General features: G+C 37.5%; 2 long non-coding RNA genes across 11 annotated transcripts in view; one reads left to right on the forward strand and one right to left on the reverse strand.

The window, feature by feature from the left end:
* LOC106016901 (uncharacterized) overlaps positions 1 to 16,493 on the reverse strand; it is a 53,413-nt gene extending 36,920 nt beyond the window's left edge. For 4 of the 5 annotated variants that reach the window (XR_011809725.1, XR_011809722.1, XR_011809721.1 and 1 more), the window contains exons 1-2: positions 16,320 to 16,493; positions 1,943 to 2,063 (exon numbers count right to left, since the gene is read on the reverse strand). This is a non-coding gene — a long non-coding RNA (uncharacterized lncRNA). The remainder of the gene's footprint in view (positions 1 to 1,942; positions 2,064 to 16,319) is intronic. The other variant, XR_001189941.5, reaches the window with a different exon arrangement.
* LOC106016894 (uncharacterized) overlaps positions 1 to 21,769 on the forward strand; it is a 313,059-nt gene that overhangs the window by 55,692 nt on the left and 235,598 nt on the right. The window contains exon 1 of one of the 6 annotated variants that reach the window (XR_011809728.1): positions 4,883 to 5,438. The exons of the other annotated variants lie outside the window; for them this stretch is intronic. This is a non-coding gene — a long non-coding RNA (uncharacterized lncRNA). Of the gene's footprint in view, positions 1 to 4,882; positions 5,439 to 21,769 lie in introns of those variants that run through there. 6 annotated transcript variants of the gene reach the window in all.

Here is a 21,769-nt window from a genome sequence, read left to right on the forward strand (position 1 = left end):
TCACCCACAACATGTATTGATGACTTTAAGACAATTTGTTGAGAAGAAGTTGTGGCACAAAACACCTTCCTTACATGTTTGTTTGCAAGACTGTAGCCTAGAAAACACAAATCTGCAGGGCTACTTATGTCGTATAACTTGTATTTTTCAACTCAGTTTGTAGTTATGATAGGCAAAATTGGTGCCATTGGTATTTCAGTTACTTAAGTGTATTGGGATGAATTTTGGGTCTCACAGGAGACAGACCTAGCTTTGGTCTCAGAACTGATGTAAGTTAATATTCACCTGCAATAAATAATGCAGAAAGTAGCACTTAATTGTTTTTGAGTAAGAAATAATCAAAAGTAGCAGTATAGTGTGTATATATATAACGTCTTGCAGTAAAAATACCGTTAAAATCTTCACTTCAAAAAGTAAACTGTGCAAAGGTTTTGGGAAAAATCTGACAACAATGCAGCATAAGTTTTTTTTTTTTTTTTTTTTTTTTTTCTCCAAGTGGTTGTAAGGGCCAGATATTTTCGAAAAATATATGAAATATACTTGAGCTCATTGCTCACTGTTTTTTACCTATGTCTTGTTAGGGTGATTTCAGAATCAATTGCAGAAGGGTATCTTGGTCTCCTAGGATAAGTAAAATTTGTCTGCTTATGCTAAGCCCTGATGTTTTCAGTAGAAAAACAATTACCTAGAGTGATCTTGAAGTATTTTCCCAATTTTTACAGACTCAGGAGTCAAATGAGCAGAGAACTTCTAAACTGCTGAGCTAATCATTAAGTCTATGCTTTCTTATGGAAACTTTTTAAGAGAAAAATGGAAACTGAGTCAGTATGAAAGAAAATGAGGAATAAAAATATATTACTTAAGAAATGGCATAGACATTTTTCTTTGTGGCCTACAGAAAAAGGAAAGAATTACACATGTATTTACCCCAAAGAGATGCCCACAGTTCTTTAGGTCTTATGCGTAAAAGCTTTGCAGGAATATAAATGTAATGAGAGAATCCCTAGCTCAAAAGCTTGTGTGGACCCAGCAAAAACTTGATTTAGTTGCCATATCATTCAAGGTTTAGAAACCCCAACCTCAGAACTGCATTTTGTGTCATGGAAATAGATGTCTGTTTTGCTGCTTTGTGAGAAATGGTGAGAATATTACTACATTAAAAAAGAGGGAAAGGTTAAGTATTACAGAACTGTTAAATATGTACCCTTTTTGAAACGTTACACTGAAAGTGATGTTTGCTTACCACTGTAAAACTTCCTGTACTTAGAATGTCATTAGATCTATAATGAGAAGGGTATTGGAAAATGGGAAGGAACCAAATACAGATCATTGATATTAAAAAGCAACAGCATCAGACACATTTTTCCTGGAATCATGTTAAATATCATCCTGTTTTTTCCCTAAACATCAAATATATCAGTGACTCAAGTGGATGTATCCAAGGGAGGATTAAATGCCTTTTGGTATCATATGAGGATTTTTCAGGAATTACTTTTGTGAAGCAGCCAATGTGTTTATTTTTTATCTTACAGATGGAAAGCATGACTTTCCTCTTAAGAGAACAAATTTGTTTTCTTTAAGAATTATGGTTTTGGATCTGTCTAAATCACTTTGGTCTCCAGCATTGCTATATATAGGATTCCACATTGAATTTGAGAAAACAAGAGCTAAATATTTCCCTAGTTTAGAAGATCCCTATTTAAGTGGAGGGGAGTCCCAGTGGGCAGGAGGACACTAGTTAACTGGGAACATTGGTTTACTATTAATACATAAAGAATATTTCATTCAGTCTGATATGGATTCCTTCAAAAATACATGGGTCACAAGGCATGCTGTGAAGATAGTGTCCTATGAACTTTCCACCCCACATTCTAAACTTGCGTGTAAATCATCGTTCAAGGATGATAAATTGTTTCCAGAGAGCACAAACTTAGACATTTACCTGATTTTTTTCCTTGTTTGCTGAAATTTTACTTGTACCAGGGTTAGGTGCTAATGGTTAATGTATCCATGGGGTGTTCTTTTTCCTCTTGTGAGTCTTGAAAGCTGGTAAAAGTGTCTATCTGAAACATACATGCAAGGGAATCATCAAAAGCAATTTTACAACTGGGTTTACCATTAAGTGTTGACCTTTACAAAAGGCAGAAGTGATGCAGCTTTTTTGGACTTTTTTTTTTTTCTTTGTATAACCCTAATGTTAAACCCAGCCAATGTTGGCTGAGGCTTCAATTCTTGAATTTGGGTGAAGGTACATGTTAGGGTTCCTAGAATGTCTTACTCCAAGACAGGGAGTATGAAAAGGTGCGTAACAGGTAGCTGAAGTCAGAGGAGGGCTGGTCTTAATGTTCCTCTCCAAACACACCCTAGCCCTTGGGCCTTGTAGAGTCTTAAGTTGTCTGCTAGGGAAGCCATAAATCCATGAGTGCCTCTCTCATTCTCATCCCTCCTCCTTGTCAGCAAGAGTGCAGTGTGAAATTGATGAACAATTACAAGTTAGTGGTGTCCTTGGCAAAGATGATGAAAAGGAGCAACGGAATTGGCTCGCGGCCAGTTAATGTAATTGATGTCTTTAGAAATACTACAGAATTCCAATGTGCTGAATCTTACAGGAGTGATCGTCCCACGAGGACCAGAAATGCTGGTTCACTATGCAGAATGGGGTTTGAGAAGCAACAAGGAGTGTTAACATTTCTTCTTTTTTTTTTTTTTATGTTTGCAGTTCAGTTTTTATACTGGAGTAGCAGTTCCTGGTTTGTTTGTGGCAACTGGTGCTAAGCTTTCCTTTCAGCTTAATACCTCTTCCTGTTGTCCTTTTTTTTTTTCTTATTCCAAAATGTTAAGGTCTGAAGCCATCCTGTTGTGATGAAAAGCTGAGTAGCATGTATGACTTTTCATTATCTGAGGACAAAGTTTGCATGTTCAGTCCATGTTTTTTTTTTTTTCTTTTTAATCACAGTTCTTTAGAAGGCCTGAGAGATGCGGTTGCTGAGGCCTTCAGCTGTCCTTCCAGAGAGGAGGCAGCTTCTACATTTGTCAACTGTTTGTTGCAACTGGTGGCAGGCACCTCTCTAGTGAGTGGTCTGCAGCAATCCGAGCTGGAGCTCTCACAAAAGCAGTGCTTCAGGCATAAGGGGATTGAGGAGAGTATTAAGTGTTCCTGGACGTGGCTGAGGGCTCAACCTTCCTGTGACTTGCAACTGCATTGCACCCAAATCAGGCATGGCGCATGCCTGGGCCTTGAAACAGGGTGCCCTAGATGGAATAGCTCCTGGTAGATCTAGTTTTAGAAGGATTTTACCAAAATACCTCACATTAGTTGTAATGTTTTAATAACTTCTTTCTAAAATTATTGTAAAATCACACTTAAACCCCTTTTTCCCCTGCCACTTAAACACAGGAGAGTATTTCTTCTTCTGGAAATAGTACAAAAGCATCAGTGTATTTCAGGTAAATTTTTTAAGAGCCATTTCTTAAAGGTAAGAGTGCTTTCCCAGTGTTCACAGGCAGAGAGAATTAAAAGTAAAGAGCCCTTGTTTCATTAATAAATGCTAAATGCTCTGACCTGACCTTTTGTTGTTATACAGAGCAATTTAATCTAAATCCAAATAAAAATGCACCTAGAATATTTCAGGAACCAATCAGTAAAAATTATAGAAAAAATAGAAAAAATTATAGAAAATGCAGATAGACAGAAAGTCATTAGCAGCTACTACTATCACTAAAATAGTGCTGAGAAACTCTGCACTTTCTGTAATTTTATCCCCACTTGCATAATAGACTATACTATAAGAAATAGAGCTTGTGCATGCTAAGCTACTGTGATCAAACAAAAAGAACTGCATGGCAAAAAAGGCCTTGACTAATGTTGTATGAATAAGCCTGAAGCTTATTCAAGCTGATTCAAACACAAGTGCCTGTAGAAATGGTACTCAGATTTGGAGGCTGTCATATGCCATCTGTACAGTTGCAGGATAAGCAGCCATAGGCAGGGGAGTTCCATTGTATATTAATGCATCCAGCACATGGCTGGGCCTGTGTTTCTGGCTGTAGTTCAGGGCAAAAAGGATTGCTAAGATGAGCAGCATTTCCTCTTTGTCTTTTGCAGGTGACAAATTGAATGGGCTGAGGATATCACAGATTTGCTGGGTCATAAGGAGATGCTGAAAGTAGCATAGGTCTACCAAATTTTTCTCTCTACTCCAAAACTCTCGTTGGGTATTTGTTAGCATAGTGGAGATCTGCCCCAGAATCCTTTACTGGCTGCTATTGAGATTGACTTGTTTAGGTTTTTCTAATTCCTGTATCAAGCAGATGGGCTAAAAGTAATGAAATAATTAGTATCTGAGGAACTCCAATGTGTATTTTTATATGCAATTGAGAGTGGTGTGAAAGTTCTCTCCAAGGCAGCCTCAGCAGTCTGTATTTTTGGAAATTTGTTTTGTCCATTCGAATCTAACAGGAAGCAACGTAACAGCATCCGTGCTACTGATAAACATAATTTAACTTTTGGAAAGAGTAATTTAAAACATTGAAGATATGGAAACTCTAAAATCATACTGCAAAGAGTTCTAATTTTTGTCATCACTTGTGCTAGTAGTACTTAAATTAAGCATCAACACTTTCTTATTCAAGACTTGTGCAATGTCATTTTTCATTGAAAACATAGGTGTTGTATGGAATTTTTGGGGCTAAGTTGAGTGTTAGTGAGAAGGAGGAAAAAAAAAAAAATTTGTGAGCCATGAAACCAGTTGATGGTTTTGAGTATTTGATTTCAGGTATTGGGCTTACCAGCTGTAAAAATGCTTGAGCTGAGCTATAATACTCTTCATGGTTTATTTTCTTCTCTCTATGAAAGCACTGAAAGCAAAATATACATCCAAATGATCACTCAGATCCTGCAAAAGGAATTAGACTTTTTCCTGTAAATAGGCATCTCCTGATGTGGCTGTTACAGGTGACTTCTCCCCCCACACCCCCAAAAGGTTATATCAAAGACCCCTTTATAGAGGAGACCACATGTAATACAGTGAAACATTCCTGCTCTCCAGCCCTCCTGCTTAACAGTCTCTGTAAACAAACATTAGCTTAGATCAGAGAGTGTGGACACAAGATAACCCCTTCTGCAAACAGTGTGCGACTTCTAAAGCTAACACAGCAAATATGTTGTCTCTTTCTCCCTGGCCCCTTTGCTCAGGAGAAGGGAGTCTCCTCATAACTCAGCAGTCAAAGGACTCTTTGATGTGTTTGAATCTCCGTGCTGAGATCCCTGCTCAGTGACATGGGAACATTTAGAAGCTCTAGGTTCGTGAGGTTGAAGTAGTGGGTCAGGCTGAGACATGATTTGTTAAGTTTGCCAAGACCATGTCTGATCTTGGAGTGCCTGTGGGACACCCAAAATAGTGCATCTGATGTACTGACTTGCACGCAGCGCTGGAAGGGTGAGTGTCTTTGATTGCATAAGGGGGTACTTCACAGATTCCTGTTCCTGTGACTCAGAGCAGATACTTTCCAAATGTCTGGAGCCTATTCTTTTAGAAGAAAAAAATTCAAAGCATTTTCTTTTATAAATCCAAAGGAACATTTCACAATAAAAAGTACTTCTTTTAAACCAATTCACAATGGTATTTTTAATGTGGCCCTGAGCTCCTGATTAAGAACCTAATCCAACTCTTACTAAAGTAAGGGGAGTCTTTGAGTGTCTTGTACAGAAATAGGTGTAGCTTACAAATGCAAAATTCTTGACCGGGGTGTACTTTTAAAAGAACCCCTGTGCTTTATTTATGTATACATATTTGCATTTTTCTTTGTGGCAGTTTTTTTTGCTTACCTTTTTTTCAAGAATCCTTTGGGCATCAGATCTTATCTCCTTACTGCTTTCATTCTTAATTAGGATTTTAAATTTTGAGGGGATTATGAAAATCCTAGTCCTGAAGTACGAATCTAAGGTTTGATACCTTTGTCCATGTATAAGTTACTTATATAAGTCAGGAATGTCCTGATTTTGTTTTTCTTCCTGTAGTGGTAGCCCTGCAGAATACAGATGAAATTAGGGGGAGAAAATGGAGATTTAACCTAATTAAAAATCACATATTTGTTCAAATAGACAACTAGGCAACAGTTAGTCTTGGGTAAGGCTTTTTAAAATATCACATGGAGAAAGTGTGGTATGGTATAGCACAGGAGGATCTTTAAGTTGTGTCGTCATCCAAGTCCTTTACCTTTGAGTTAGTTGAGGCAGTCAAGGCTCTGTCATGGTTCTGTGCTTCCTTGTGCCCCGTGTTCATCAGAGTTTGGGAACTACAGAGTTCAGAGCCTCCACCATCTGATGTTGATGACTTCAAACAACAAAATTAATTAACTATTTCTTTTATGTTGAGTGCAAATATCTTGATTTCTGTATGCTGAAGATTTTCCTTCATATAACCACCTAGTCTTACTATCAGATAGTGCCTGATATTCCATCCCAAGTATTCTAGGTTTGTTTTCCTTAAACAGTGAGGTTTTGATAAAAACAGCAATAGGTTTTCTGCTTTAAAGGCTTTCATAAGAACAGCCCATAAATTTGCAGAGTTGAAAACAGCATGTTTCACCCTACAGAAATTTGTGAACCTTTTTTGGACATTCCTACACCTGTGTTACTATAGTTTTTGCAGTACATTATGTTGGAATATATCTTCATGATAATACAATCGTTAATTTGTCCCTGGCCAGTTTAGGCTGAGTGCAGGTGTGCTGGAATTCTTGAAGAGGTAGGTACACATTTTTCAAAGCTGCCACTCAAACAGCAGCATTGAAAATATCAGAGCTTTTATGCTATCAAAGCAGTGAGTCCTGTGAAAGTGAAACCATGCTCAGTTGGTGGCATTAACTGTATTTATCAGAGATTTCTCAGAGCCACCAATCTTCTTAACCCTTCAAATCATATCAAATATGAGACTAAATTAATACAATCATCCCACAGAAATGCTTTCAAATATGCCAGTCTGCAGCGTTCTAGTAGTTCTGCAAGCTAGTGAAACAAGCCCTGCAGCTTAGATTTCTGATTTAGAAAATTGCAGGGACCTTTTTCCACTTGGCAGCTCTTCTTCGTGAGCTGAGCTTATTTGTTTCAGCTCTGTGTAGTAGGTAAGAAAATATCCTATTTAAACATCTTGGGAATTAATTGATACATAATTTTTTTTATCTTTGTTTCCTTTATCTCACTTCTGCCACAAAGACAAATATATGAATACAAGGCCAATTTAAGGATACACCCCCGACAGCTAATGTTATTTCAACAGAACTTTTCAGTTAAAGGCAATATTGTCTAGACAAAGTCAGTTTGCCTTTAAATAAAAGTTCTAAAAATATAAAAAGCGTTACGGAGTCTGACAAACTAGCAAAAGTAACTGAGATAAGGGTGATAGTGACTTCAGTCAATTTGAGTCAATTCATGCTGGTCAGAAATACACAAGTATATCACTAAACAGCAAGAATGAACTTTGACTTGAAATATAGACATCTACTTTTCACTTAAGGTCTTCTTTTTATTGTTCTTTCAATGCCCTTGCTATCTAGAGCTCCTAAGCTTTAATATGTTTGGGTGAAAATGTTATGGCTACTGGGAAGTAGTTCATATAAAAGTTGCTGCAGTGAGAGTTAGCTTTAGTGCTTCTAAAGGCTAATGAAGTCTCTATTTATACATATCCTTTATTAAATATTTTGACTGTCTTCAGTAGCTATTTCCTATGCCACTTACACAGTATTATATAATGATATTATAATTCTTAAGTTCTATGTGAAGCCTACAAATATTTACAGAAATGCATTTTCTGTTCACTTCTGTTGATTTTTCTTTTTTTTTTTTTCTTTTATCCTTGGCATGTTCTCACTGTGGAACTGACTGAGGTTATGACCCAAAGGTTTTCTCCAGTATTAGCTTTGTCCTTATGCAACCTCTCATGAGTACAATGATGCATCTAATAGGCTGGTCATTTGGGAACAAAGGGTATTAGCTGGTCAGTTTGTAGGATTGTGATTGTGTTAGAATAGTTTGACAGTGGTACCTTAAGAGAAATTTGTCAGTATGTCTTCCCTTTCCCAACTTAGATCAGTAGCTAACGTAAATTGTATTAGCAGCGAAGAAATGCATACATCTCTCATAGCTGGGTTTTATCTAGACTTTCCTTTTACCCAGCTCCCATTTGCAGGAACACCCCTCTTCACTAAACACAGTGATGCTTTGAACTTAAGATATTCCGTGATCCTGAGCTGGAAGGAACCTACAAGGATCATAGAGTTCAACTCCTGGCTCCACGCAGGACTGCCTAAATGCCAAACCGTATGTCTGAGAGCATTGTCCAAATGCTTCTTAAACTTTTGCAGGCTCAGTGCTGTGACCACTTCCCTGGGGAACCTGTTCCAATGCCTTACCACTCTCAGTAAAAAAAAAACTCTGGCTAGCTAGCCTGGTTTGGGGTGTAGATTTGAAATTAAGTATTAATTTCATGTAGGATAATCATCATTTTCAGTGAAGAAACTGCCCAAGATATTTGTGTTCAGAGTGAACCAGCTGCTTCCCTGCCAGTGTTTTCATTGAAGAATCACAGAATGGTTGAGTTTGGAAGGGATCTTATGAGATTTGCCTGCTCTTTTCCAGACTGAGTGGTCCCAGCTTTCTCAGCTTCTCCTTGTGTGAGAGATACTCTGAGAGATTCTCCAGCCTCTCAGTGATCTTCATGGCCTTTAGCTGGACTCACTCCAGTATGTGCATATCCCTCTTGTATTCTGCTGAGGAGTGCTGAATAGAGGGGAAGGATCAGCTCCTTTGACCTGCTGGAGATGATTTTCCTAATGCAGCCAAGGAAGTTTTGGCCTTTACTGTAAGGGTGCATTGCTGGTCCCTGCTCAAAAAATGTTGACTGTGAAAGTTCTGAAAACCAACTAAGTAATTTTATTGGAAATTTTAAAGTAGTTTTACTGTAGAACACAGGGATGTTGTCAGAATTTTTACCAATATTGAGATAATTTTAAAAGTGCATTGATGTGTGATTTCTCTGTCTGTATATTTAAGTACAAGCACTCATGCCTTGGTTTGGATACTCTCCTGACTATTTGTCTAACAATCCAGCATTGGAGTTATCAAGTCACACTCTACATGTTCCATTTAGCACCTGCTTGCAGAAAACAAAAGGCGAAGGTCTGCCTTTCACCACCATCAGTTATTGTCCCCTGCTTCTCCCTTTTTCTCAGATACGAGGCCATAAAAGCAGAGTCCTATGCTTGCCCTGTTGACAACCATATGAGTATGTCATCTAGAGACAGATTTCAATACTGTTTATGTGCCAGCTTGCTTTTGAAAATATCAAAATAGTGTTATACAACTGCCTTTGTATCCATGTACCTCAGTGTTTCATCTGTAAGGTACAGGTGAGTATGTGCCTCTATTACCAAAGATAAATATCCTGATGAGTGGAATGTACAGATATGATAACAACTGTAGGCTTAATGAAGACGTAATTATTTTTGTCTGCTGAGGACATAACTTGCTATGTCCTCACCTGCTGGTTTCATCTCCTGGTGATTCAGGGGGGAATCTGGAGAGAAGGGCTCCTTCTCCTCAGGGGAAAATAGGTTTGCTTGCCATTATGGAGGACCGAAGCAGCTTTTAACAAAACAGGATCTGTTTCTTCTTTTTGGACTCTTGTTCTGAAATGAAAACTTATTTGAAATAGTTCTTCACTCTGGCGCCAGGATTTAATCTAATTCCTTAGACTCTCCACTGGCTTGAAATACTTCCTAATTAAATTTGTTCCAAGTTTTCCCTCAGGACAAATGGAGTAGAATCTTCAGGGTCTAATCCTTTACTTTGTATTGAGATTATTTAAAACTCTTGAGGACATTCTGCTCTTAGATACGTATTTGTTTTCATATACTAATATCATATAAGGGTTCATCTTTAATAATATTTTTATTAGGCTATCTGTCTTATTTTTAATATTTAAAACATCTGACTCATTTACAGTGTAGTAACTTTCACCCTGGTAACCGCTCACTCTCTATGTGGAAAAGCCTTAGGATTCTACTGGGAAGTGTTTAGGCCCATTCAGGCCTTACTGATTTTAACTGGGAGGATGGCTTCTCAGCTCCTTGCAAAATTAAGCTTAATGGACCTTCTCTAAAGTCAGTTGAAGTCCATACTTTGTTAAGCCCCAAAAAAGGAGGTCTTGCTTGCTAATCCTGCAACAATTAAAGAGCAAGCCTTTTTCGTGGGTAGCACTCCGGATGAAGTGTTTCCTTCTAATTTTGACTTCGTATTTGAATTTGTTTGATGTATAGTTTGATATTTTTCAGGGTGACATTTGCAAGAAATGTGAGCAAAATCTCTGATTTGTTGTAATTCCTGTATATTCTCATTTTGGTGCATGCTTTCTGGCTCCTTTTTCTCCTTCCCTTCTTATAGTTCTAATTTCCATGCAGTCTGTCTTATGACATTTTTTGAGTATTTTACCTTTACTTTTAATCTTTATGGACCAATTAATATTCTTCTACTGTACTGCTCCTGCACCCTGCTGTGCTGAAGTATCCATTTTTAAAGAGCACTCTCCGATCTGTGCATGTTTCTTGTAGATTATAGCCCTTTTTACTACTTTTGCTTGTATTGATTATGTGTTTTGAAATAAAGTTACCTCTTGGAGCTGTTATTGAACTTATTTATTTTTATTCTTGATGCTTTGGGAGAAATAAATGTGAGCCTTGTCCTAATGTCTGATAATTCCCTAGGTGGTTTTGCCTAGGGGTTTTATTGTTGCCAAATTCTTGATGTTGAGGTATTGTTCCATCCAGGACCACAAACCCAGGTATGTCTTTGTCAATTTGAGACAAAGAGAGTAACTGATCACCTAAGGGTTCCTTCCCACTTTGGTTCCCTGCTACCTGAAAGGTATTTGCTAGACCTTCACTAATTTTTTTACGGAAGTCTGTGTGGTACCTGTTTGGCAAAATGTTTGTTCAATTCTCATGTTCGTTAATTTTTCTCTCATAATGTTGTCATTTTAAATGTGCTCTAAAACATTTAGTTATCCCAATTCTTTCTCCTTTATGCCACAGTCTGCAATTTTACAATTAAAGTGTAATAAAACTGGCAGATGGGAATTTCCAAACTATGACATCTTTCCTATGCTGAATTCCCAGATTTATATCTGATTTGAGGAAGAGAGGTGTCATGGACTATCCACCCATTTTATTCTCCAGTTAGATAAATGCACTTACACGTATAGAGAAGATACACAGTATAAACTAGATGATAGCAGTGTTTTCAACAAGACTGGGTTAGGCAAGAACAGGGTTTAGAACCACAGGTTATTAAGCTTAAATAATATAGTAGGCAAGACCTCTTGAGTAGTTACTACATCCTCTAATTCAGATTGTGGAAAAGGCTTGTCTTTTAAACATTAGGTTCATTAGGTTTGTTTTCTACTGGGCTGTAACTCCTGGATGAAAAATAGCCCCATTGGAAGCTAGGAGAATTTGTTTTCAGTTGAAGTTGTCATCAGTTTCTGATGAAACTGAACTGTAGTAGAAAACCCAGTTTTCTTCTCAGACTGGAAAACCAAAGCCTTTTACAGCTAGATGTCGTAGTATAATTAGTGGTCTGAAGGAATCTGAGAGTATGGATAGAAATAAAGGATAATAAAAATTATAAAGAATACTGATGCTATACAAAGAAAAAAATACATATATTTTTAAAATTAAGAATATCAAAATGTTGTTCTTTGCTGAAAGCAATAACTCATTTTTTGAGCAACCAGAACTTGAATCAGAATGGGAATGCACACCTGGTGAGAGATAATTAGGGATGTTCTAAGTAAAAATCAAGGACTCTTCGACTAAATTCTCTAAAAAGAATGAATACTAGTGCCTCCCTAAAACAAACAAACAAAACCACCACTACCAACAAAAAAACAAACACAAAAGCAACAAAAACAAAAATCAGAACAAATAAAATGAAAACCCAGGAAACAAAACCCTAAATAAAAAAATGAAATGGGGGGAGGGAGGGGGGATACACCAAAAAGCAGAAATTCTTTCTTGCAGTATCTAAATTCTGGAGATGGATGTCCAAGACCAAACAAAAGCATAGTCACTAAACAATTTAAATTAAAAAATAAAACACACAAAAAAACCTTATATTAAAAAAATACTAATTTTTCAACATTCAATGACTTGATTAATTTCTGAAGCTTTTTTCCATAATTTTCCATAAAATTTGGTTTTGTGTTATGGAATGGCATCATATATCTCCAGTACTCCCAGACTGAATGGTCTTAGCATGGTCATCAGGCCAGGGTTGTTTTCTGAGAGAAATTTTGTATTTAGGGGGAAAGTAGAAAGCATTTTTGTGGCATGCTGATGTTTGGAAAACAATGGTTGTTTAGAACTGCTCAGAGGACTGGAATGTCACAAGGAGTCCGAGAGAAAATGGATTTGTTGGCAGAAGGTAGATGAAGTGGTCAAAGCCATGTGCTAATTTCAGTTTATGACACAGCTTTTTGATTTGCCTTGTATCTACTCTTTCCACACCTGTGGATCTGGCTTATGTGCAACACTATGCATATCTCCAGAGGCTGTAGAGTTGTCATATCCAGCAGCCACAGAGTAAATTCCTGTCACAATATAAGTACACCTAAAAAAGACTCAAAAAACAAAAAACAACAACAACAAGAAAAAAAAAAAACCTCTCTGGCCAACAGAAATTATGAATTGTCAGTAAACTTGATTTGCGGAATGCTTTTTCAACATGTTTTTCCAGCTTCTTGCACATGATGAAAGGCTGTGGTTTTTTGAGAAGAATAATATACAAGATGGCTATAGTTCTAGCAGCACTGAAAGTTCCAGCCTGCAGGATTCTTGGTGGGGCTTCAGTGAATGATCTTATTGGAAATAGATCAGTTCCATAAACCTAAATTTGGAAATAGGAAGAACAATACTAAATGCAACCAGATTGCGAAAGTAAAAATCCAACCATGATTACATCAGGGAAGCACTGGACAAGTGTCATTTGTTTTTCACTTACAAGTCTGAGCAAATCCTCAACTGTTTGAGGAAAAATCTTGGGCTTTCAAGCCAGAAGGTTGTTGATATGAGGAAAAGATTGGAGCACTTTGCTCTATGGTAAAATACACAGATGGCTTCTTCGATTAGATAGCTGGAATGGTATTTTGCACAAAGTGTTAAGATTGCTTCAGAAGGTCTTTGCTTTGTTGTTGATATCAGGAGAAAAGCAGTCATGCAAAATTTGAAAGTAGCTGTTATTCAACCTTTTTTAAGGTTAACATAATAAAAAGTTCCAAACAGAGTTTTGGTAAGGATTAGTGACTTTTTAAATAAAATCATGTTTATTTATGTTTTTACATGGAAAATGTGTAAAAGTTAAAAGACAAAAAATATCTTGTTCTTTTCTCCAGAGGGGTTGGACTAGATGATCTTCAGAGGTCCTTTCCAACCTCAGCCATTGTGTGATTCAAATGAGACTGAATTTAAGATTCAAAATGATATTCAGGAGCTGTGATATTATCTTGGGTGTGCCAAAAAGGCATCTTACAGTGACTCTTGGAAGATGAAAACTTCTTTTCAGTTTGCTTGCCATGTTAATCAATATCAGCAACGTTTGAATGGATGACTGAATGGTGTATGTAAATCTATCCATCTAGGTTTCTGTGGATGCTTAACTCATATTTGCTAACTTGGAAAAAGCTTATTGGTGTCAACTCCTTTGCTGATCCCTTCTTTATGCAGCTGGTGTGCCCAAAGAACTGATACTGCTATAGAGAACCAGACTGCATCATTACCTTGCCTGATTATTTAGTTTTTCTCAGCAAGCTATAAACAGGCATGTGTGTGGGAGAAAAAAAAAAAAAGCTAATAATTCAATATGAACCCTGTTGTGAAGCAATGTGGTGCCCTTGTTGTTATATAGGTAGGGGCTGGTGGGTCTTGGGTCTTTTCAGAAGTCAGGATATATTAGAGTCGCTCATGGAAAGTCTCTTCCCTGCTCTGCAGAAATCACAGCTGAGGCTGTAGGCCATCATGCAGACTTGGTAACATCTTTGGTCTTCTCTATAATTTAGTTTATGTAGCTTTTTTAGCTGTGCTCCTTTAGGAGATCACAGAATCATCTAGGTTGGAAGAGACCTCCAAGATCACCTTGTCCAACCTCTGACCTAGCACTAACAAGTCCTCCACTAAACCATATCACGAAGCTCTAAATCTAAATGTCTTTTAAATACCTCCAGGGATGGTGGCTCAACCACTTCCTTGGGCAGTCCATTCCAATGCCTAACAACCTTTTCAATAAAGGAGTTCTTCCTAATATCCAACCTAAACCTCCCCTGGTGCAACTTTAGTCCATTCCCCCTTATCCTATCAACTTGGCACATGGGAGAATAGACCAACCCCCACCTCAAGCGGATCAACACATACACCTAACTTGGTGTCATCTGCAAACTTACTGAGGGTGCACACGATCCCCTCACACCAGCAACATTTTGCTGTTTAATTAGGAATGCAAGTTAGTGGACTGATGAGGTTACTCGCTACTGAGGTAGAACTGGAGCCAGGTTTAGGTCCACATAAATCCCCTACACAAAAAAAGGTGATGCTTATGTCTCTTGACCCTTTGTATTTTTAAGGACGTTTCCTTCATTTGTCCCAAATATTACATTGGATTGAACCTTCCTTATCTTTTGAAGCCTTTAATCATAGTAACATCAGTATTTTCACTTCTGAGGTAGATTCTTAGTTGTTTAAGGTGCTTTTTTTCCAAACTGGGTTTGAAAATCTGTAGAAGTGAAATTAAAGATTTCTTTTATATCGCTACAAATAAATATATTTTTGCTCCAGTGACTGATGATACCTGTCATGGTCCAAGACAGCAAATTTACAAGATGAGCAAATACACTCAGGCTGCTGAAATCCAATACAGCTGCCTTCAGAAGCAGATCCATGTTTTGTAGGTGAAATCTACTGACAGACTGAACTGCTTTATGGTACTTTGGAAAATGATATATGACATGTAGAATGTGGAAGAACTTTTAGAAGTATAATTCATCCAGATTTGATTTGAAGCAGAAAGGATATACAATAATAACATAGTGAAGGCACAGACCTTGTTTATAAGTCTTGCAACCTTGTTTTACGTATGCCACAGCAGTTCTCAAGTACAGTTAGAATGAAAGCATTAAAAAAAAATCTTAGTGAAAGAAAGCAGTAACAAATGGATGACTGAGAAGTAAAAAAAAAATACATTGTCAAGATGCACATGGAGATTGTGACTGGTAACCATAGAGGGTTAGTTTATTTCTGAACAAAATGTTTTGTGTTGGGTAATCCCCTTTTCCAGAAAAAAAAAGATTTCTAACCATCCCTGCATAAGTTTATTGAAATAATAAAAAAGTATCACTTATTTTGCATTAAGAAAAAAAATCTGCAGATATTAGGGGGCTTTTCACATCTCCCATCACATTTGTTCATGGCCTCTTCAGTACTTTGAAAGGCATATGTTTTTTTTTTTTTTTTTTTTTTTTTTTTTTAAAAGGAATCTATTTCGGTGCACTTTTGAGGGAAGGTTTGGCTGAAGAGTTGCACTTCTTTAAGGTGACATTGGAATTTCTAGAAATGCAAACACCATCTTACCGCAGAATGTATCAGCAATTCCAGCTTTTTCCATTCTTCCTTTTACCTTTATTTTTTTGAGGCTGAGGTGCAAAAGGGGAAAAGCACCCTAAACACTCTCCTCTAACAAAGGTACAAAGATAAAGCATGAACGTTTGCAAAAGAGAGTGACAAAATGAGACTAGGGGATTATTATTGCTGCTACTACCACCATCATCAGTAACAGAGGTGAAATTTTTACAACTTTCTAATTACTACCAACAAATAAGTATGTTGGCTATAAGAATAAGTAACCATGACTTTGACACGTTTTTGCAATGAACTTTTCAGCATGCAAATTAAACCACCTAACATTTGAAAGCCAGCTATTTCAGATACCCTAGGTTTCTTATAAGCCTCCAGATGGGTCTTGCCAAAATGTTTAACTTATGGGAATCTGTGTATTCAGCTGTTCCCTGCGAACTGCCTTCTCTGTAGTCATTAGCTTGCCACTAACTGCACTGCACTCTGACTCTCAGTTTCAAAACTCTTTTCTATTGTACTTCTTTGTTAACTAAAACTTTTCTAGGTGGGAAGGAGAAATAGCTGCAGCAATTCTTAGGTGACTAATTTGCTTCTGGTTGCTGTAGATAACATCTTGATTTCTTCAGCTGGTTTGTTTTACTTACCTTTTAAAACTTCTGTTGCTTTGTCTGCTGGAGCTTTCATCCTTGGTACATCTTCACACCTGCTAACCAGTGCAGCTCTTTCTGCTCCGAATTAAGCCTGAATTATTTCATGGCTAGAAGAAAAGGGTTTTAAGGTCTTTAAATGCTTTATAGAGTTGGAAAGCCATCTTGGAATTCAGGCTACGCAATCACCAATTGGTCATCACAATTTTTTGTAAGAATGTAATTTGTTGTAATACAAATATGTATTTAACTCCTACATGGTCAAAAGCTTTCTGTTTCAATTTGTTGTTTTAGAACCAAAGTGCTTAAATGTACTATAAAGAAAAAATGCAGATCAGTTTACAAACAATGTTGTATCAACATTGTAGGACACTATATGCTATAGATCTATATAGAAAACTACAGATACTCTTCTGGCTGTACAGCTTTAGCAGAACATTCTTCATTAAAAACATTTTATTGAAGGAGTGACATTTATACCAGGTACAAGGACTGCAGATAGGACTGCAAATAATAGATGATGGTTTTTCATCTACTGAAAAGACTAAAATACTCACTTTATCTTCTCGAAGTTGATGACCTTAGTTTACCTTGAAGTTTAATACACAGGAAACTGTACTGGATTTACTGGTACCCCAAAGTATAGTCATTTGTTGTTCCCTTGTTATCACATGGGACTACAATCCTTGCTTCATGTTTATGGTGCACATAAAGCACCATTCCGTTTATCGTTCTTGGCGCACATCTGGTTGCACTTCCTTAGAATGAACTGTCTGCTGCTAAAAATAACTCTTGGCTTATAGATATTTTTATTATTCAGTAATAGCTAATAATTTTCTTTGGGAAACAAATCCTTGTATTCATGATTATTTTTTCCTAGCTCACTGCAGATCATTGACATGCTAAAACCACAGATAGCTTGAATATCCAGCCGAAGTGCCTGCGGTTAAAGGTTACGTGTTTTCTAGGAAATAGAGGTCACTTGGATCCTCCAAATATTATAAGCACATTCTTAGTGCCTGCTAAGAAGAATGACCTTTTCGGTATTGTATATTTTCTTGACACTTCAAGCATTTTTTCTTTTTTGTTCGTAACTTTTGCCTGGAAAATGTAAAGGTAATATAACTTGTTGTATTGCCTCGAGGCCTTGGAAGATTAACATTTCAGCTTTGTATTGTTCTTTATGCTCACGAACAAGCATAACTTGTCCATCTAAGTCTAAATATAGAGATATGCAGGATATGTGACGTTAAAGGGCTGTACGACATTTGAAATAATTAGGGAATGGCATAAGTTCAGTCTCCTTATGCATGGGCATATGTATGTACCACACGCTATTGAATTTCTGTTCAGTCTTCCAAGTGGCTGTTTTCATAATGGATTTTTTCTGTTGTCCGCAGCTGTAGTCCTTAAATGCCTCATTGGTTTCCACAACATCTTAGTAGGAGGGAACTAGGATGTTATTAGAGAAAGCCCATTGAAGTGTGTAAGCAATAAGATCAGAAGTTGCCACTCATTTTGGGCAGTGTTTGAGAATGTGGCATCAGCTCTTATTTCTCCTACTGGTGGATGGAGTCCTCTTCTGATGGGGGTGGGTGAAAGTGGGTTTTGTAGAGTGGAAATACAGAAGTTTTATATGCTATCAATAAGATAGCAACATTGTATACAGTCTTTCTGTTGATGAGTATGCTCACAAATTAGAGAAATGGTGAAATTCAGAGTCTGGGGTTCCAGTTGGCATCTTGTACAGCAGCATCCTTGGGAAGATGTTTGCTTTTGTGTCCAGATTTTGCTACCTTAAACTCTGCTACCCATCTTCTGCCTGTATTTGTTACAATCCTGTCTCTCCCCAATCCTGACTCCTTGTCTGGTCCCTTTTATTTAGTCAGGCCTAGTCTCTGCATTCCAGTTTCTGCATTCCAATCTGACGCTCATTATTCTTTTGTCCAAGATTGTCCTAGATTTTATCCAAACCTCAGTCTCTGATCTGGTCCCAGCCTTTGTTTGGTCACTACTATCTAGCTTGTTTGGGTCATGTACCATCTCCCTCTACTCCCCAGAGTTTAATCTTGCTTCCACATTTTTGTTATGGCTTTTTCACCCAGTTTTAACACTGATCCTTCTTGCCAACTGGATACAGATTACACAGTGACTGCCCACCTTTGCAGTGTCAGGTCCCACAGGGGATGAAGATGTCCACAGCCCTGGAAAGAGCACTGTATTTGGAGTGTGTCTGCTGAGCTATGTATTTCCACTTGGGAAATGTGAACTGAGGATATTTATTTTGGCCCAATTTAAGACAATTCTTAGGAAGCAATTTGTTTATAAGTCATAGGTTTCGTCACAGGTTTCATCAAAACCTTTATAAACGAGACAGCTTTCAGTTTTTTGATACTGCCTTTCCAGGAGACCTCAGACAGCACGTCTGGGCTTCTGCAGGGTCCCCTGGGGAAGGGAAAGAAATGCCTCTGTTTTTTCACAACTTGCCTGAGCACTGCATAGTAGAGGAACTTCAGCTGGAAAAGCCGGAGTAGGAAGCTGGTCTTCTACATAGGTCTCATCTCCCCTCTGTAGCAGCCTCCAGTAGCTCAAGCCTGTGAGAAATGTTCTTCTAGCCAGCTCTTGCTGCTGCCCCAGGTTGTGCCCCAGGGCTTGTGCAGGGGGTGTATGGCTGCGAGAAGCGTGGTGGTGTTACTGAGGTGGCTTTTCCTGTCGTAGTGGACATCTGCCATGGCTTGTCTGCTGTCAGTGTGCAAAGACAGGCATGCAGTATTGTTCCTTCTTCCTTGCCTCAGAAGCCCTGAGTGGAGGGATCCCATCAGCTGCCAGGAGGGGTTTGCACCTGGAATGGGAGGGACTGAGCACCTCTTGCTCACCCCATCACTGTGCCCTGCTGGCCCCAGGCCCTCAGCCAGCAGCAGAATAACTAACAGCACTGCTGGCACTGGCAGCTTCAGCCCTTCTGCAGGCTGTCATTAAGCAACATCAGAGTTTGTTTCGAAGTAAAATGGAAATGCCTCTCTTGCACTGCCTTTTCTCAAAATCTTGGGGGTTCTGAATCTGTTGCTACAAAGAGAAGAAAACTTCAAAGCCCTGAAAGAAAGCAGAAGTTAGATAATGACTGCAGGGAAGGAGAGAACAATTCCCTGATCAGGAAAGCAGACCAAATCACAAATGTGTTACTTTTATGTCCCACCATGTGTGGGTGAAAGATACCAAAACTTCTGGAATTATCAGTGTGCAAGCACTTTAGGAGGTGTCTCAAAAGAGCCAGAAACTTCAGGTGCCCTGCCTTTTAATGATCATGGTTAATGACAGCTTTCTTTGAGATGTTGCTCAGTGTTTTACTGCCAGGCCTCTCAGTCACGTGTGTATGCTTGGCTCTCCAAGTGATACAGGTCAAGGGCAAAGTGCCATGTAACAGTTTTAAATTTAGTGGTTCCCAAAACAGACTTCTGTTGATGAGGTATCCAGCATAATGTACTGCTTTGTCACTTTATGGGGTAATTTGAAAAAGATAAAGAACTCAAAATTTGGAAGAGACTGTAAGCCATGAAAGTTTGGCAAGAATTTCCTAGATCAATCAGGCAACCAGACAAATTAACTTTGTTTCCAAGGGCTTTTTGTTTTGTTTTTGTTTTGTGTTTTTGTTAAGTGCTGCTGAAACCTCTCATATTAGCAGTTTCAGAAATTGAAAGTCTTTATTGGACATATATAACACCATTCAATACACAGCAACATAAAAAAAATTTTCTTAACTGTTTTCTATTACTGTTTAAGAAACTGCCCTCAGGTTCACAAGCCTGAGGAGTTGACCTGTGGGGCATTAAATAAATAAATGGAGTATTACTAAGGTTACCAAACAGTGTATTTCAATAAACAGCTGCTTCCAACAACCATAATTCACATACAGTTTAAGAGAAGTGGTATTGCTCAAATCATGTGAGTACTTAATAAACTTACGTTCCTGTTTCTCGTTAAGTGTTGTGGTGGACGGCTTTCTGAATTGCATATTTTCACCTATTAATATTTTATTAATAAACTAAATTCTGGAAAAATATATTTTTGAGATTAAACTCTTGCCCAATACTTACGTAGAGAAAAAATATAAATCAAAAAATACATTATTTTCTCAAAGGAGGCTTTGGCATATACATGCAGCCAGCTTCTTTGGGAATGAGTCAGAGATAGAAGCTAAACTGCTCACTTCTAATGACTCATTTCTAATACTCTTCTTTGTTAGATCTCGGCTCACGAAGCAAACAAAATCACCAGCAAAAATTTGTCCTATCTTCACAGTTAATTTAATTCCATATTGATTCTTATCCTGTCATGTTTTGTGTGTTGGAGGGAATCAGGTGCCTGAAAATAGATATAAAATGCCATACAGTAAAAATGACATGAAACCCTGGCTAATTTTAAATTCATGCACCAAAGCACAAAACATTTGTTACTGCTTGAAAACTTCAAGGAAATATTGACCTGGCTTGGCAAAAGGTGCATCAATTGCCCTGTTGAAATGAAAACAAATTGTTTTGATTCTATTTAAATTCAAAACCTGTTCAGTATTTACATGTAAAGCAGTCTACATTGTGATTAGACAGATATGATGAGATCTTTTCTTCAATTCATCATCAATGAAAAAAGTGGGGAAGAAAACATCATTAGGATACTGGCAAAAGCGTTAGAACTTTTAGCTTTTTACCAGTTAGAACTGGTAATGCATTCTAATGTGAAAGTTCATAGAGCATTTGTAGATTGCATCTTCCTGGATATTATTACAATCTAAACAGTGCAAGACTAAGTTGAATTGACAGTCACCTTTCAAACCTTTTTCAAACTAGGCTGGTATCTGAGATGCTGCCATATTTTTCTATTTTGTGTAAGCAGCTGAGCAGGGGAATCCAAATATGAATAACTATTTATGTGTATCATCTTTTATTCCCTGATCTTGTTCTCTCTTCAAATAAACACACAAAAATATCAAAAGTAACCTCCAGTCAAGACTACAGTGAAGATATCTTGGAAAAAAAAAAAAAAACAATATCAAATTTCCAGTATTTCACCTTTGGGTCATTCCTCACTTTTAGATAACTGCCAGAAACCAGTAGAATTTCCAGTACTTTAATGTATTTTAGGGAACCTATGAAAAAGCTGATGGTTTTTAAAAAGAATAATAATATGTATTCGTATTTCCCCCATATCTTTCTCATATTGTTTTTGTATATAGACAGAAACATACATACCAAACATACTAGTTCTAGATATAGAGCATTACAGGAAGTTGCAAACAATGTTGTGGGATATATATATTATATGTAGGAGTAATTTAATGTCACGGGGTGCTTTTAATCTCATGTAGAATTATATCATCCCATTTACTTTTTCTTTCTCCTCAATGTAAACTACCAGTTATCCTTTTGGTGTTCCCATACCAAAAATATTAT

This window comes from Anas platyrhynchos, chromosome 5 (assembly GCF_047663525.1).
Source record: "Anas platyrhynchos isolate ZD024472 breed Pekin duck chromosome 5, IASCAAS_PekinDuck_T2T, whole genome shotgun sequence".
Lineage (NCBI taxonomy): Eukaryota > Metazoa > Chordata > Aves > Anseriformes > Anatidae > Anas > Anas platyrhynchos.